At 39.2% G+C, this 17,032-nt stretch overlaps 1 protein-coding gene across 1 annotated transcript in view; it reads right to left on the bottom strand.

Moving 5' to 3' along the window:
* LOC122530809 overlaps positions 1–13,898 on the bottom strand; it is a 141,087-nt gene extending 127,189 nt beyond the window's left edge. The window contains exon 1 of the mRNA XM_043658121.1: positions 13,867–13,898. The gene's annotated coding sequence lies outside the window, so the exon portion shown is untranslated. The remainder of the gene's footprint in view (positions 1–13,866) is intronic.
* Positions 13,899–17,032: the final 3,134 nt, after the last annotated feature.

The following is a 17,032-nucleotide window of genomic DNA, read 5'->3' as shown; positions in this document are numbered from 1 at the left end:
ATCACCAAATCACCGAGGAAGGTTTTAAATATTAAATCGCATCAATCTTCCGAACGTACGGTCCTCTGTCACCGGAGATTCTGTCCTTTCAATATTCTGCTGTGACGCGAAGTAAACGAAATGGGAAACGTTGAAATGCGACGCGACGCGACGCGCATACAAGGATGGCCACTTCCGGGATGTTCGAGCACGCGGATCTTCCTCACCTTCTTCCCTCACACATTTTTCTGAGATAATTGGAAAATAATTTAGATATTGGGTTGGCCAATAAGTCCGTGCGATTTTTTCCGAGCAAGTAGATCTGTTGATTTCTCTACTAAGCAAGTGGAGAGATCGATGCAGTGGAGGGGGTAACGCTAGTGATTAGAAAAGTGGGGGTAAGAACCGCCAGTTAGCCAGCTACGTTCTATATTGTCTATACGTGAAAATCTGAAAATGTAAAATGTAAAATCTCTAATTTAACAAGTTAACTTTTATCAATAAATACAGTGTAATATTAATTATGCTGTGAACGATTGCGAAAATATGGCGAGCAGTGGAATCTGCGCAAAGAAAAATACTCGACCATCAAAGTGTTAATATCATTTCTGCAAGGAAGATTCATAGTTTGGAATTTCTTTCTGTGTGGCCTATGAGCGAGACAATTAATCGTACGTTGCTTACCCGATGCGATTATCGCAGCGAAAGAAATCATTTACAAAATTACGAAAACACGTGCTAAGAACACTCTTTTCCATCAAGAAGATCTTGTAACCACATCCTTGACCTTAGAATAAAAAAGAAAATCCCTCTTAAAACTATACTTATCGTTTCTTTACGCGGAATCCAAACAATTCCATTCAGTTTGCATCAAATCACAAGATCTTGTGTAACCTCGAAATAACGCAACATCATTATTGTTGGCACAAGTCTGCCAGAAAAAGAGAGAACTCGTTGATTCCACGTACGCTCATGCAACGTTACGTCGATTCTACGATTCGTCAGCGGCTGCTCGGCGGGATTTCGTCTTCGATTGTGGGTTTAATAATGCATAAAGAGCGAAGTGTTTGCCGATGATCGTTCCTGGCCATCTTTCGTTCGGAAAAAAGGGTATTAATTAGAGAACGGAGCAATGGTAATCGAAAATGGCGTTGAGAAACGGGAAAGAATTACGCGAAGGACACTCTCCATCCGATGATTTAATCGTCGGTCCGATGCGTGCTCGCGATCTCTAGATTCTCTCGACGGACTGAGTCAATATTGAAGTACCTACCATTCGAAAGAATTCTTCGAATTAATACGAGAAAAAGAGAGAGAGAGAGAAAGAGAGAGAGAGAGAAAGAGAGAGAGAGAGTCCTTTCAATTCTTCTTGACGAGCCGCGTTTACGGATCGGCTTAATTGAGACGAATGAAAATGGTCGTTCTCTCGCGAAGTTATTATTCCAACGAGGCGGAGACTGGTATAACTTTCGGAAGGAGCAAATTTAGGGCGCAACTGCATTCGTTATCGGTGATCCTGGTGACTAGCGAGAGATCTCTCGAAAGGAAGCTGTCCAAGAGATGCGTTCTTTCTTCCTCTCAAATTTCTTTTCCACGTGCTACGCACTTTAGAAATGTGAGAGTAACAAAATTAAACCATGTTATTATATGAAATTTATTAATTTGTAAGCGTTGCTCAAATGAAAATTATTGTACGGGAACTTTCCCTATGTATGACTGTTCAGGTCATTTTTAAAGAGTCTGACTCTACTACTGAATTTCTTCTCCACATGCTACGCACTTTAGAAATGTGAGAGTAACAAAATTAAACCATGTTATTATATGAAATGTATTAATTTATAACCGTTGCTTAAGTGAGGATAATTGTACTGGAATTTTCCCCATGGATGAGTATTCAGGTCATTTTTAAAGAGTCTGACTCTACTACTGAATTTCTTCTCCACATGCTACGCACTTTAGAAATGTGAGAGTAACAAAATTAAACCATGTTATTATATAAAATGTATTAATTTATTAAGCGTTGCTCAAGTGGAGACTATTATAATGGAATTTTCCTCATGGATGAGTGTTCAGGTCATTTTTAAAGAGTCTGACTGTACTACTGACGCTACTACTGACTCAGTTATAGCACTGAGTTGATATTGTCAGACCTGATTGGTCATTTAACAGAATTATGAACCCATCTTCGTCTCTTAACTCAGAGACACGAGTAAAACCCCACGAGAAATAACGGGAAAGAAAGAAACTCGTTTTCTCTCTTGCTTGATTCTCCCTCCTTAGGCGACGCGACGTTACTCAACAACGGCGGCAATGAACTTTCTTTTTCCCGTCCTGTCTCCGGCCGCGCTTGAATATTTATCGAAGTTAAACCGAGACGAATTTAATAAATACGTTATGATTTAATCGGGAGCACCGACGAGGGATTCGAGATTACGTGCCTAAGGGAGATCGGACAAGGAGCCAGGGGATAAACAACCGCGGGGTATAAAAAGAACGAGACGTCGTGAATCCTGGTTAAAAGGTTGATGAAGGATCCGGTGGGATCCCATGGGAATGGAAAGATACGCTGCGTGAGAGAGAGAGAGAGAGAGAGAGAGAGAGAGAGAGAGAAAGGAGAGGGAAATATAGAGCTAAAAGTATTAATCGCGTTGTGAATAAAATTAAAACTTCTTTGTATTATGTGGTTACTAACATATCCAATAGTGTTTTTAAGTGAAACGTCCAAATTGTTTTTTGCTACTGTTGATGTTAAACAGTTCTTAGTTGTGAATGACCGAGTATATTCGTTACGAAGAAATGGCGACATTTTTCGTGTAATGACAAGCACACTCATCGTGCGAGGAAAGCACGAAAATTGCGATTTGTTACTTAAATTAAATATTTCGTGGAAAGTAAAACATATTTGTAAATTTGGGACATTTTAGGATATTTTGAGACTTGACTGGTTCTTTTTACATCGCTTCTGAATATTTTCTTGCTATTGATATTAATTATTGCTATTAATTAAGTTAAATAACGAAACTGTTGATTTTTCAACAAAAAAATTAGCGTTAGTTCGTTGCAGTTTAATTCAATTTTACAGCAACTGCACATAGTTTCTCTTATCATTAACAGCCTCTAATAACTTAGATGTTACATTTATCATTAACACCTTGAAGAATCGTCTCTGTTAGATTACTCTTTATTCGTGTGCAGTAAATATATTTCAATTAATTCGCAAGAACTGAAACGTTTGAGGAATATGTGAAGAAATATATATGTACACATGAAGTTACTCCGTAAATTGAAAAGAATAATAGCTGTGCAAATATTTACAAACGACAGAGCAGCGCAAAGCATTAAATTAACACGCTTCCGGCAAGTTTCGGGATTCATTAGTAGATTGCACTAACCTGCGACGAGTATACCTCTTAGCCTTTCTCTATTCCATGTTTTTTTTCTCCTCCAAAGGTATTTGCATTGTAAATTAACCTCTATCGCTACGATTCATTCTGTCTGTAATCCCATTTTTCTTCTTGATTCTTTTCACACTTTTTCACAACTTTTCTCGCTGTTAGCGAGGGACCGCGTTTGTTCAACACTGTTCGAAAGCAGTGTCGTCGAATTAAAGGGGAACCCTCGTTTCCTATTGCTGCAATCTGTTTTTTGGCAATTTTCATTTTCAGCGATTGACTCGTCAATTTTATTTTCACTTCGCGATTGGCCAGTTCGAACCATCTCGAGTTCTGTCTAAACATTTACAAACTTCGTTGTAGAGTTACAAACGTGGTGACGGCGAATTGTGTCCAACTGACAGAATTGAAGGAAAAACGGGAGACTCGCTGCCTTGGAAACTTCCTCGACTCAGCCTCGTAAGCGAAGAAACACGCGTGCCAGAACTTTCATATCTCGTGACTCATTTAAAACTTGCCTCCGCGTTTCGGCAAACAGCTACAAACAAACATGTTTTCGTGCTAACCATCACCTGGAACTGAGCGAGTCTCGCGATATGCAATTGACTTGCCTAGCTGAATATATTATACACTGCAAATTCCTCTCGCTGTACCATCCGTCTAACAAACATTGTAATTCTACTTATCACAAGCGACCAAACTCACAGCGAGTCAAAGTGTACCTTCAGCTGCGTAGAAAGAGGAAAAGAAAGAACAATAAGAAAAATCACGAATGTACAGGGTGGAAAAAAAAGTTTGTCCGTGACTGGACTCACAGATGAGCTCTACGACCTTCGATTTGGTGGAAAAATTGCATTTGACCTTGAATTTCGGGATCAAAATTTTTTGCACTTTTTGAAGACAAAACTTTTTCCAAGGAACCATCGATCGCAATCTAATAGTTCTTTTAAAAAATGGCAAAAAAGTTTCTTGATCAGTCAACACGGCGGACGCGTGAGTGCTAACAGCGACTTTAGGTTTTGGACGCGTGAATGTCAATATTATGTAACGTTTATGTTTCAAATAATGTTAACAGTTTTATGATTTGATTATTTGGACTCATACTGATGCTACAACTGATGACAAATCGAATGTTAGTGAAACCTAATCCAGAAGTATAAAGTCGCTGTTAGCACGTACGCAGCGTTAAATGATTAAGAAACTTTTAATTTTCGCGTTAAGCTTCACTAATATTTGATTTATACATAGTTGTAGCATCAGTGTGAGTCTAAATAATCAAATGATAAAACTAACTGTTAACATTATTCGAAATATAAACATCTACGCGTCCAGAACTATAAAGTCGCTGTTAGCATGTGTCTGCAGTGTGAAATGATTAAAAAACGTTTTTCCTATTTTTAAACAGAAATTAGGTGGCCTTAGACATATTTGATCTTCGTGACGAGTAGAACACATTTTCTTCATGTCGAAGGTGTAGAATTTACTTATGATAGCCAAGATTAAGCATTTTGTTTCACCTTGTACGTGAAGTGCTAACAACGACTTTATGGTTCTGGACGCGTGAATTTTCGTATTAGCCTTCACTAACATTTGATTTATCACAGTTATAGCATCAGTGTAAGTCTAAACAATCAAATCCACGCGTGCAATCGACAGTGCAATATTCAAAGCCGATTTACACGAAAACAAAGCCTCAAACGAAAAGATTTTATTCTTCTTTTTCGACTTATTTTTTCACGTGTAAACGCCTCCACTTCACTCGTACTACCGAGGCAGGGACATCCTGTAGAATTTAACCGTATAGTTTCAAAAGCACTTGCAAAACTTGCGACTCGTTCGAGACTCGTCTCGAGAAACAATTGGTCGAAACGTTGCTCGCTAGATAGAAAAGTCCTTGTAATTGCCGCGTTTGAAACGACCGCCATTCCGCGGCATCTCCTCGATATTCGTCCCGCGAGGCTGCGGCGAGTCTCAAGTCGAAAGGATCGCGAGGATCCGCGGTCGTCGTTCGCTGTTTCGCGTTGGTCGTGGTCAAATCTCACTGGCGGAAACGATAATTGCTCAAAATGAAACTCAGATTCTCTCTGGCCGCGAGACGCTGAGCATCCCTTATCTGGCGGTCGTTGCACGGTTATCAGACGCGGTTTCACTCGGCCGCGATTGTCACGGTCACCGCGAAAGAAAGACGCTTCCGCTCCCACAGATAATGTTAATGTCCGCCCGTTGCTTTTCTAATTGCCAATTATTTCGGCTTGTTCTGCCCTTTGTTTGGCCGCGTTATCCTCGATGCCACGCCTGGGAATAACTCGCGTGATCGTTAACGGATTCGGCTGCTGTCCCTGGCCGAGGGGATTTCCATTTAAGTCTGCTGCAATTTTTGCGATATCTCGTCAACTTCCAACAGTTTCTGTTCAGTTACAGTTGTCTGTAATTGTTACCACTTTTCCGAAGGAGTTTTGAATTAATTCAAAGTTCAATGGAACTCTGTTCTCGATAAACGAAAGTTTCATTGCGCCGTACACCCGATAGACAAAAAAGACAGCACGGTCTAAAAATTATTAAATTTCGTTTTATCAGACTAATGATATAAAGTCTTTCTTATATGCGTTCTTCTTTAGCAGTGCTTTGATCGACACGTACGAGCAACATAAATTAAACTTTTCGCAATATATTTTGTGTTATTAAAAAGAACTAGAAATATGATAGCATATTTCGAGGAGAACACTGGATAGAAACAGAGAAAAACGAGTTTATTCGGTTTACAGCAGCTATTTCTTTAAATATTCATACAAGTTCTTAATGATTTTTTGGTTTAGTTCTTCCCACTCCTCTGCCATAGATTTTTCTGAATTTATTAATACTTGAAAATGTTCTGAACATTTTTTTTAAATTCATTAATACTTGCGAATATTCTGAAGTAAGTAATCAATACCTTCTCAAATCATTATATCGCCGCCTCTCATGGGTCGACGATTCAGAAATTGTTGATCATTTCATCAATCATGATAATAATAAATATGACTCTCCTCCATTTTTTATACATAATTCACTATACATAATAGAAGAAAATATAGAGTGTGCTGTCTTTTTTATCGTAGATAATCTTGAAACTATATTTCTTTGTTTCATTTTGAAACTGTGCAGTGGTGTGCTTGATTATTTCTAGGCGATGACGAAAACACAGTGCAAATGCACTTGCTGTAACATTGAGTTAAATTATAACAAAATGATAAATTCTTTTGGTGTTTCTTTGAAAAGTTTTTAATTTTATTGGTTTTATTTTATTCTTTCGTTTCGATTCTAAAATGTACTAAAATTATAAATATATATATATATATATATATATATATATTTATATATGTATATATATATGTGTACATACACATATATATATATATATTTATATATGCATATATACAACATACATCCATATAATATATTATATATATAACTTTTTATCTATACAATAAGTGACACAAGTGAATTTTTTTCTACATGACGAGTATACTCGACATTAAACAAGAAAATTGCATCTTTTCTACACATAAACGCTTAAGGAGCTTAACTACATAGTTAACTATACAAAGTGTATTTAAATTTAACAATAATTTAAACATACATAAATATATTAATATTAAATATAAATTAATAACATAATAATTTAATAACAATAAATTTAACATCAAAATAATAATTTTTACTAAACTCAAACATACAGAAAGAAGAAATTCTGCGACAAGAAGTTCGCGAGTCGAAACACTCTCACCTGGACGCAACTATCCTTCGAACGAAAATTCACCGGGGCGACGAAAGTGAATCGCAAGACGCGTTCGTCGGGAAGCGGTCGTTAATCATTAAACGAGTCCGTGTAGCCAACCGATCGATCAGGCAACGGTACCACACGGTACCTCAGCCGAGGATCCTCGCGGAAGCGGCTTTCGTCGAGCTTTCGTACTTCCCAGGCCTTTTCTAAAATTCTCCTCCGGCCGAGTGGCTTCGAAACCTCCGCTAGTTTGCAGTCGAGGCCCGCCGCATTTTCCCTCGGTCACGCGATATCGCGACCGCCACTTTTTACCGCGTGTTAAAGAATAATCGCTGGTTCGAGGCCCGATGCACAGCGAGAGTTGGAAAAGGAACAAAGGGGGAGGGGGAGGCGCGGAGAGTAGAGGAAGGGTTAGCAGAGTTGGCGAGATAAAGGTTAAAAACCCACGGACGGGGAACCTGGATTAAGCGCGATAATACGCCACGTGTATTAATATATGTGTGTTGTTGTGGATTCCGTACAGCTTGTTTGAGAGGGTTTCATTCACGTTTCAACCGTGGTCGAGGACGATACTGTAGTATCGGTTATCATCAGTTGTCGGTTATTATAATTAATCTAATTTTAGTTATGTTTAAATATAACAGATGGCCTGTTTGTTGATCATAGAATATGAATGTGATGTGAGAAGTCCAACGTAGGCACAGAGCGTCTTTTTTTTCTTTAAAAAAAAAGACCAGAGTCGTGAGAGTCGTGAGAGAACTGTGAAAAAGTGTCAAAGAATTTATTTGAGTTGTTAATTCGTATCGTTTTAAAGTAACTTGTCCTGTTTAATTATTTGTTATTCTATTATCATAATTTTCATGAAATAAACATTATTTATATTATATCCTTACAATATTATTAGGAAAAGAGTGTTCTCTTCTTCCAAGCACGTATGTTTATAATTTATAAATCGAAGGGAGGGGTCTCGAAAGATATCGCTTGTGAAATGTAAGAAATTTTTTCAAAAATATGTCACGTACTACGATTGTCAAATTGGAGAAGTTTTCTCATCAAGAGAGAATATCTGTCGCCGTAGAAAAAAATTCAGAACAAAAAGAATTAACATTTCAAAATTTAATTTTCTCATTCTCGTGGTTGATGGACATTTGGAATATTGAAAAGATATCGATGCGAGAAAGTTGATTTTCGTCGTGCGAATTCACGACTCTGTGCGCCGTTCCAATGCTTCTTTCACAGCCAGCTGAGCTCGCCTCGTTATCCCCCCGTTTCCCCGGTTAGGCTCGCGCGAACAGTGGCGTCCACAAATTTTGCAAAACACCGATATAAATCGTTTGATAACGCGTCTGGCCGTGGGCGTCGATATACGCTGGCGCGTTCCGGGGGAAAAAGCTCGGCGCGGCGGAAAGGAAAAAAAAGAGGGGGAGGGGGGGGGGGAACGTGACGGTGGTTTAGGAACGTGGGGTGGAAATTTGGCGTAACGCCAGCCCCGGCCTTGCGAAAGCTGTTTGGAAAGGCGAGTATAAACAACGATCAGTGACGCGCCGGGTCATACCGCGCTGATATCAAACTAATTGCAAAAAGTACAACCCTCCGACCAACTGTGTCGCCCTGCCTCCTTTGTCCACCACTTTTTTCCCCCCCGTCTATTTGTCTATCGCCAGTCGCGGTGAAAATCTCCACTCCGTGGGTTTAAAGGCTTCCGCAGATGCGTCATTAACCGCGCGAAATAATTATTAATTAACGCGTATTACTTGCTTTGGTCTAAAAAAAAAAAAAAAGGAAAAAAGGAAAGAAAGAAACGATACACTCGTCTCGTTACACAGTTACACAATTGGCAGCTGTTGTTAACTTTCAAAGTGATAAAATGTCGATGAATGTTTGAATACCTCGACAAATGTAGATATAGCCGGAGTTACCTATTTAAATGAATATTCAGTAACGCGAGAGCTTCGACGTGATCCGCGTATATTGCGAATATTCCTTCTCTTCTTTCTTTCGAACGGTCGTTAAATTTGGCACCGTTGAATTATTCGGCGCTGTTATCCCCTAATTGTGCTCGAGTTTATTCCGCGTGTATCCTTTTACCGTCTTATCGCGGGGTGAAGGAGAGAAGAGGCGCTTCGTTGCCAAAGATTCGCCACGACTGTTCTTCGGTCGGCGTTCGTCGAACCTTCGCGAGACTACAACAGTTTCTGTTGCTCGGGCCAGAAAGACGATACTTTAGCCCGAAGAACAACAGGCTTATGGTTCTTCCCTCTCCCGAAACTCATGAATTAAACACCCGCGAAATTCCACGATACTGCATAATGAACCGAGCTACACCTTTGGTACATTTATCGAGTGCCGGCGCTGTTTCTTTCGAGCAGAACGAAAAACAAAACGTTCGACTCGAATTCTCGATGAAACGTTGCATCGACGAAACTCTCATCGTCGCCCGCGAGAAACACAAAAGAAGAAGAAGAAGAAGAAGACGTAATGGTAAATTTGGTCCCGAGGAACTGGTTGGGCCTGAGGAGAAATCCGGACGCAGTTTATCCTTGAGGAAATATTTTGAAAAGGCGGGCAACGATGCGCGAGGCTGACGGTAATTAAGCATCTCGCCGGTACCGGGAGGCTCCGCAAACCAGCAGTAAAAACTAAATAAATAGAGAAACGCGTCCGGCGCGGAGGTCTGGTCTGGTGGCGAAGCACGCCCGGTTGGATCAAGCCGCGAAAAAGGAAGCGAGCGAGCGAGCGAACGAGAGATCGTACGCGAGGACAGAGGCAGAGCTTACGCAAACACAAAAGCTCACGACTGAAGACAAACAGCAGTGACTGTAAGCTGCAACGTGGCCCGGGGCGCTGCGGCCACGTTGCAGCGTGGGAGAAAGGAAGGAAGGAAGGAAGGAAGGAAGGAAAGAAGGAAGGAAAAGACGAGCCCGACGAAAGGCGTGGAGAAGGGCAAACACACGCGCCGGACAAAGACCGTGCCGCGAGATGAAAAGGTAAGACAGAGTTGGTCTCGGTGGAAACGTTGCCACCTATACCCGACGGCCGAACGTTCCTCTTTCCGAGACGACCTCGTGCTTCAGTGAACGCGATAGCGTCTTGCAGATCTCGCTCCTACTCTTCCTGGAGAATTGCGGAGAACGTGCGGACGAAACAGCTTTTGCGGGCGGTTGAACGTTTTACGCGTGCACACGAGTATAGAATCTTCTACATTACAGTGATGAACGTAACTGAACGCACGATGACGAGATATTGTTGACAATTGAAATTATTACAACTTCAGGAAAGAAAATTGGTCGTATTTTAAAGATCGTCTACTTTCAAGGGGTGGAAAAGTAAGAGTGCTTTTATCCTCGAAGGTTAGAATTCGAAAAGAAATTGTTTTAACAATTGTAACATAATTCAACGTGATCTCGTAAATTTTTCTTTATAACGATTCCTTAAATCTTGCTGTACCTCTTAAATTTTTATTCCTTTTTTCTTTCCTTTTTGGGTCATTTTATTGAACTTTAAACACGATTGCTCGATACGAACGACAAAATGTCAGAATTTCTTGAATTTTTGTCATTTAACTTTAATGTTCACTTTTAAAAGAAATTTTATACAAGTTTCAAGAGATCGTTATAGAGAAGAACCTTCAATCTTCAAGACTACGATGTATTTAAGCATAAATTTTTCAGCGCTTCTACATATAGGGTGAATTTTTACAATCTTTTTCTTTTAGAGAACACTTTTTTCATTTGTTACATGATGTTAATACTTTTCATACGGGATGTTTGAAATGACAGTAATCTGTAGGAAATATGTACTAGAACTATCTTTATGGAAGTTTCATAAATAATTGTGCAATTTTACTATTGTAATTCTATCGAACTCGTCAATATGACCAATAACTGCTTGAAAGATACGTATACTTTTGTCAAAATTATTATCAATTACTGTTTGGACAGAAACACAACTGTATAAATCAATTTATTTTAGTTATGATGACATATGGAGAATATTTTGATACAATGTTGATAGATATTTCCATTTATTTTAACATTTCTGTGCAACCAAAGTATATGTAACTAGCGAGAACGTTAAAATGTCCAAGGAAAAAAGCGAATTCACGAATTCATCAAACTAGAAACGTTTTAAAATGAGACCAAGAATATTGCCATATAATTTTTTTTTACAAACGACGTTGCAACGACGTTGTTGTTTGAAATATCGATAATATTTCATTTGATGAGGTGCGAAACTGGCTCCACGAAAACAATTTGTATCTGCCAGAATGATGATGGTAACATGGTGGTAGTATTTTCTTACGAAAACCAAACATTCTACAAAACATTACATATTTTGTTTTGTCTGTGTTTTTCGTGCAAATATTCCACAGAACAATATTTACGTTAAAATTCCGTTACTGTGTACTATTTTCTAGGTTATGTACTTGAATAACGACCAGTCGTGCCAACTGTTCGCTGTGACCGATGACTACAAAAAAATTTGCACGTTGGTAAAAGATAAATATTAGTAGATACCCATGACTAATGTCGTTTTTTTTCAAATTTAATAAACATTGTCATCTAGCGACAATAATTTAACTTATTACAACATAACCTATATTCTAGTTAAATATATTAACATTTAGCTCGTTATAGATTAAAATGAGCCTAACCCAATTCTAACCAAAACCTATATTCTAGTTAAATATATTGGCATTTAGCTCGTTATAGATTAACTTTCAAATAAAATACAATTTTGAATAATATCAAAAGAATGACATTAGGATACTACCCTTGATACTTTTCGTAGGTATTAATTTTATGTGATAATTAATCTAAGTGGCATGTCTGTGACGACACCACAGAAGAATCAGTCGAAAGCATAATTAGCCAAGGGCGATGAATCTCCAAGTGTGTACCTCGCACCAGGCGGAAAACAAACACTCGACGCGGAAACATATGCTTATTTGGGTAGCAACGCGCGACGAGCGCACAGCAAGATTTCCGCGAGTTGGTTCGCGCGTGTTGTCCCATTAGAATCGAGTCTCTCCCCAGTGCGTTCCGCAACAAAATGTCGCAGCCGTGTAAACGTGCCCCGAAAGCCTGTGTTTCGTGCTTTCGAAGATCACTCCAACCGTGTACCCCCGGTATATTACAGCTCCGCGCTCCTCTAAGCACTCTATTTTCGCGGAGGATCCTCCGTTTCCCAGAGGCATCTCCTCTGGAACTAAAACCTAGAAACCGGCCGGATTTCGCGACCCTTTCACTCGACGTTCGACAAACCAAAAATCGAAAAACAAGTAGAAGCCAGAGGGAGAAGATTTGGCGAACAACTTGAAACAACGTGAAACCATGTGGACAAATATTTTAGAACTACATCGCAAGTTATTGTAAAATATTGTTTTACAGAACATGGTGCCAGTCAGATTTGATCGGAGGACGCGTGTGACGAATTTACGAGAAATAAAATAATTCGATCTTGTTTCAGATCGTTGTTAGATCTAAGAATTAGTCATGTATGAGTCGTCCTAAGATACTTTAACCAAGAGCCAAAGTACAAACAGGAAAGAATATATCCTGCTACAAGCAAAAGTAGTTTAGTATTGCAGCAAGCATAAACTAGCACCATAATATTTCTATATTTATTTAAATTTCGGAGTGGAAGTCTTGTCTTGTTCGAACAAATAATTCTTCTCCAAATAACACTGTAAAGTCTAATTTCTTAATTATTCCTTCGCAACGTGGCATCGTTCGCAATCGGAACACACGTTCGTCCTACCAAGAGAGAAAGAAAAAAAATGTGCTACAGGATTATTTCTGTATGGGGAGGGGGGGGGGGGGGGGGAAGTGTCGATTATATCCGGCAGTTCAACGAAGCTATAGAACGAAACTGTTGAACGTAACAACTGTTAATTGCGTGTTGGTGATTATGCAGCATCGACTTGCATCGACATTTTTTTACGGACAGAGTAACATAAGCGCTTTGATCGTTCAACGTTGATAGCCGCAATGGCGGCCGATATCGGCGATATTCGATTTTCCGGCAGACAGGCTTGCGCTTTAAAAAAACAAAGAAAAAAAAAAAAACACACACACGCCACATGCTGCGGCGTGATTTTTGTTCGACGCGAGGAGCGAACAGGTGGCCCGTGTCTCGGAAGCTAATCGAAACGCTCGTTTTCGAAATACGAACGAAAAACACCAAGTCCTGCCCGTTGCGCACATATTATACCTACATACTACACGCGTATGTACAGACAGCCCTTTTACAATCGTTCCGCGAGATTATTTTCTGAACTGGATATATATATAAAAAAAAAAAAAAAATGTATGGGGAAAAAAAAAGAAAAAAAATGTTCGTTGTGCCACTGACAATATTCAACGTTGCGTAATTGGACGGAACTTCAATTGTTCACCGAATACAAGTAGAAAGAATAACGATCTTTACTAAATTCAGAAATACAGGGTTGGCCAAAAGTTTCATCTCACCTATTTTCTTCTCTCTTCTTTTTTTTTAGATGAAACATCAAAATACAAGAAGAAAACTAATTCTATCAATTTTAAATTAAATTTTTATTTTAGTAGGAAGTGACTTTTAGCCCACACTGTATCATCAAATTCTATCTCAAACGCTATTTATTGATCCCAAGTTCAACTATTATTCGAAACCTAAGGTTCTCTTTCGTAATTAGTCTCGTGAATTGATTCATTGCGTCTAACGTAATTTAATGCATCACAGCTTTCAACTCACCTACTGCTTTTGGCGTTGGAGAGGTCAGCGATCGTTCTGTAACATAAATAAATACACCCCACATAAATATTTCAATAGAAAATCCTAAATACTACAATTGTTTTAACAACGAAGGCACAGTCTTCGAACTTAAGAAAGATTCGTTAAATTTTATTTCATTTCAACTCTTTCGTTGAAACTTTAAGAATATTTTCGAAATGTTTCACGAGTAATTACATTTATAGAGATCGATTCTTCGCACGGTAATTAATCATTAATTGTGCACGATCTTTCGAGTAAAAAAGAAGCGCGAAACGAAACAGTCTGCTTGATCTGCAATATTTAAATTTCGGCGGATCGATTCGATCGATTAGAGCTTACGGGCTGACCGAATGTAACTTATTGCGTCTAATTTAGCCTCGTCGCTCAGCTTGCAACTGGGTTAGTGGACACGAGATCATCATCCGCAGGAAGGCATGTACTTTGCAACTACGTGGCGTAACTTAATTTGCGATACTTGCGGCCCGAAAACCAGTGTGCCGGTAATGAACGGAATTAACAGATGAACGTTGCATGTCCCGTGCTCGTTTCGCCAGCCTTCGAGACACGTTGAAACGTGCAAATCAAGCGAGATACTTTTCTCGTCCAACGAAAATAAAATTAAATATTTCCATGAAACGTATTTCGAAACAAAATATTGTAATTAAATATTATATCGTATAAAAATTCTCCGCCTCGTTAACCGATTTACCTTATTTAGTTTCAAGACGATATTTTAATTAATTTCTTTCATAATAGCATTTAATCGCTTCCTCGATTTGACAAATTGGAGCTGAAGTCGAAAAATTAAATTTCACTGACGGATGCAGTTCCTGTTCGTTGCAGCTGAACTATAGTTTGCACTGCCATGTCAGTGTACGATGTTGTAAGGAACTTTCTTTCAGTTTAACAGCATGATGTACGTTTATGAAGGCCGTTTTCGAACATTTCTTAGGAAGAACAGTCGATTCCAAACGCATTGTAACTGTCAAGACAGTCATTTCCTATTATTCTGCCGAACAATGGCTGATAAAATAATTTTGTAGGTTAGGCACTTTGCGTTGACCTGTCTCGAGGTTCGTTAACCGTAACGCGTGGACTCGTTTCAAGACGTTACTACTACGATGATCGAACGTCGCGTTTATTACTGACTCGTGCTACTTCACGTCGTCTTCCATCAAAACCAAGTCGCAGCTAACGTAGCCCACGTGTAAAGAGCAGAAGATGGACGAGTGTTTCGCTTGCATTTTATTAACGTCATAGTTTAGATCGTTCATGACTTCATTGTTCAGCTTTTTTCTCACTTACTTGCTTAGCGTTTTCTTTCTCGGTACGGTATTCAGATGGAAATTCGTGCATGACGGTTAATTCTCTAGAAATCACGCGAACATTCGTCAATTTCGTTATTAATTTTTACTGGGACAGCCGAACGAATCGACGAATAACGTTTCGGCTTGTGAATTCAATCGTCATGGTGTGTTGCAACGCTGTGCATTCATTTTTACTGCTAGGATAAAGAGTGGATCCATCAGGCTCAAACTATATATCTTTTTGAACGTGTCGACGATGCAGAAAATATTTTTTGCCCAACATGCTATATGGTATCGAAGAGCCTGTAATTGGTAAGAATATTTTTTTCAAGGATTTTTCAAAGTCGTATCGCGTAGCTGATAAAAAAAAAGATACGTTCGGAATATGCAGGAAACATGATCTTGAAAATGTAAGTTTTACGTTTCATTTATAAATTTACTTGTACAAGAATTGCAGAGCTTGGCTAAGACGCGACAATAATCTCTGTATAGTCATTCTAATCAGGATTCTAATTAGTTCAAAATAGTTTGACTCGTCGTCGTTGAAACACAACGTGAAATGAAATCTGGCCCAAGTATGAAATCCTCGTTAGCACGGTTTGTCACAAGATCGCTAGAGAAATCTATTTTCGAAGCGGCAACGACATTTCAAACTTCGAAGTGTCTTTCGTTATTACGTCGAACTCTTTTCGATGAATCTTACAGTCGCTCGGCTGACCTCGCGTCAACTCCTTCGAGGATCGATGAAATCACGATCGAACGAAACGAGTGGATAATTCCTCGGAGCGTTCGCCGGGACAGCGCGGCGCGGTGCCATTCCGAACGATTATCCATCGAATTTATCGCGTGCATATCTCGCGCGGGCGACTGCACACGTCGCTGCGCCAACTATAATTTATCGTCACTTGGCGTTCGCGAGAAATGCCTCGACCGATTCATCCGCAGACGCGTAAAAAGCACGCGGCCATACGTCTCGCTGTTGCATGTTTCGCTTTACGCACGCGTTAAAAAACGCTGACGTTCTCTCTCTCTCTCTTTCTTTTTATTTTTCTGCTCATTTTTTTTATTCTCCTCCTTTTTTCCTCTTGGTCCACGACCAATTCCTCTTCGCGTCGATCGCAACGAACGCGACTTTAGATAACGCAAGTTTCGAGAACTCCATTATCGGGGTGACGTGATGCGAAGGGTTGATGGAAGCCCGGTTTAATGACCAAACGCTCCAACTGGTCCTAAGTTCTTTTTCATCGACGCTGAGAGGGAGAGAGAGAGAAAGAGAGATGATTACGTAATATTTTCCACAGCAAAGGCTGTGCAATTAGTGTAGTACGTTTCGCGCGCTCGTGCAGCTGGCCAGTTCCAAAGAATGACGCTGTTTGCGGAGACAGCGAGCTGTGCAGCATGTTCTAATGGAGGAATAAAGAAGCTAGTGCTTTATTCACGGAGCTGTGATTGTAAAGGTGTTGTGAGAATTTCTGCGAAACTGTATCAGCGTAATCTATGAGTAAAAGTAAATAATCTACGAGCAGAGGCAGTAAATCAACGCCATTCGAGCACATTGAGTGCATTACGAAAAATGGTCACAATACATTAAAATTACGTATTAATATACTTATGTATTTAATATTTATATTAATTATTTATGTATTCAACTGTTATGTTAACATATACTGAATTACTTATGTATTTAATAGTTATATTAATATATATTTATGTATTTAAATATATTATACCAATATATTATGTATCATAAAATTATTACAATATATTTAAATACGATTTTTTGAAAGACAAAGGACTTGTCGATTCAAGATTTCTTGTCGATATGAAGAAATTTGTTT

Source organism: Frieseomelitta varia, unplaced genomic scaffold (genome assembly GCF_011392965.1).
Source record: "Frieseomelitta varia isolate USP_RPSP 00005682 unplaced genomic scaffold, Fvar_1.2 scaffold_355, whole genome shotgun sequence".
NCBI lineage: Eukaryota > Metazoa > Arthropoda > Insecta > Hymenoptera > Apidae > Frieseomelitta > Frieseomelitta varia.
This window is presented reverse-complemented; position numbering and strand designations above follow the sequence as displayed.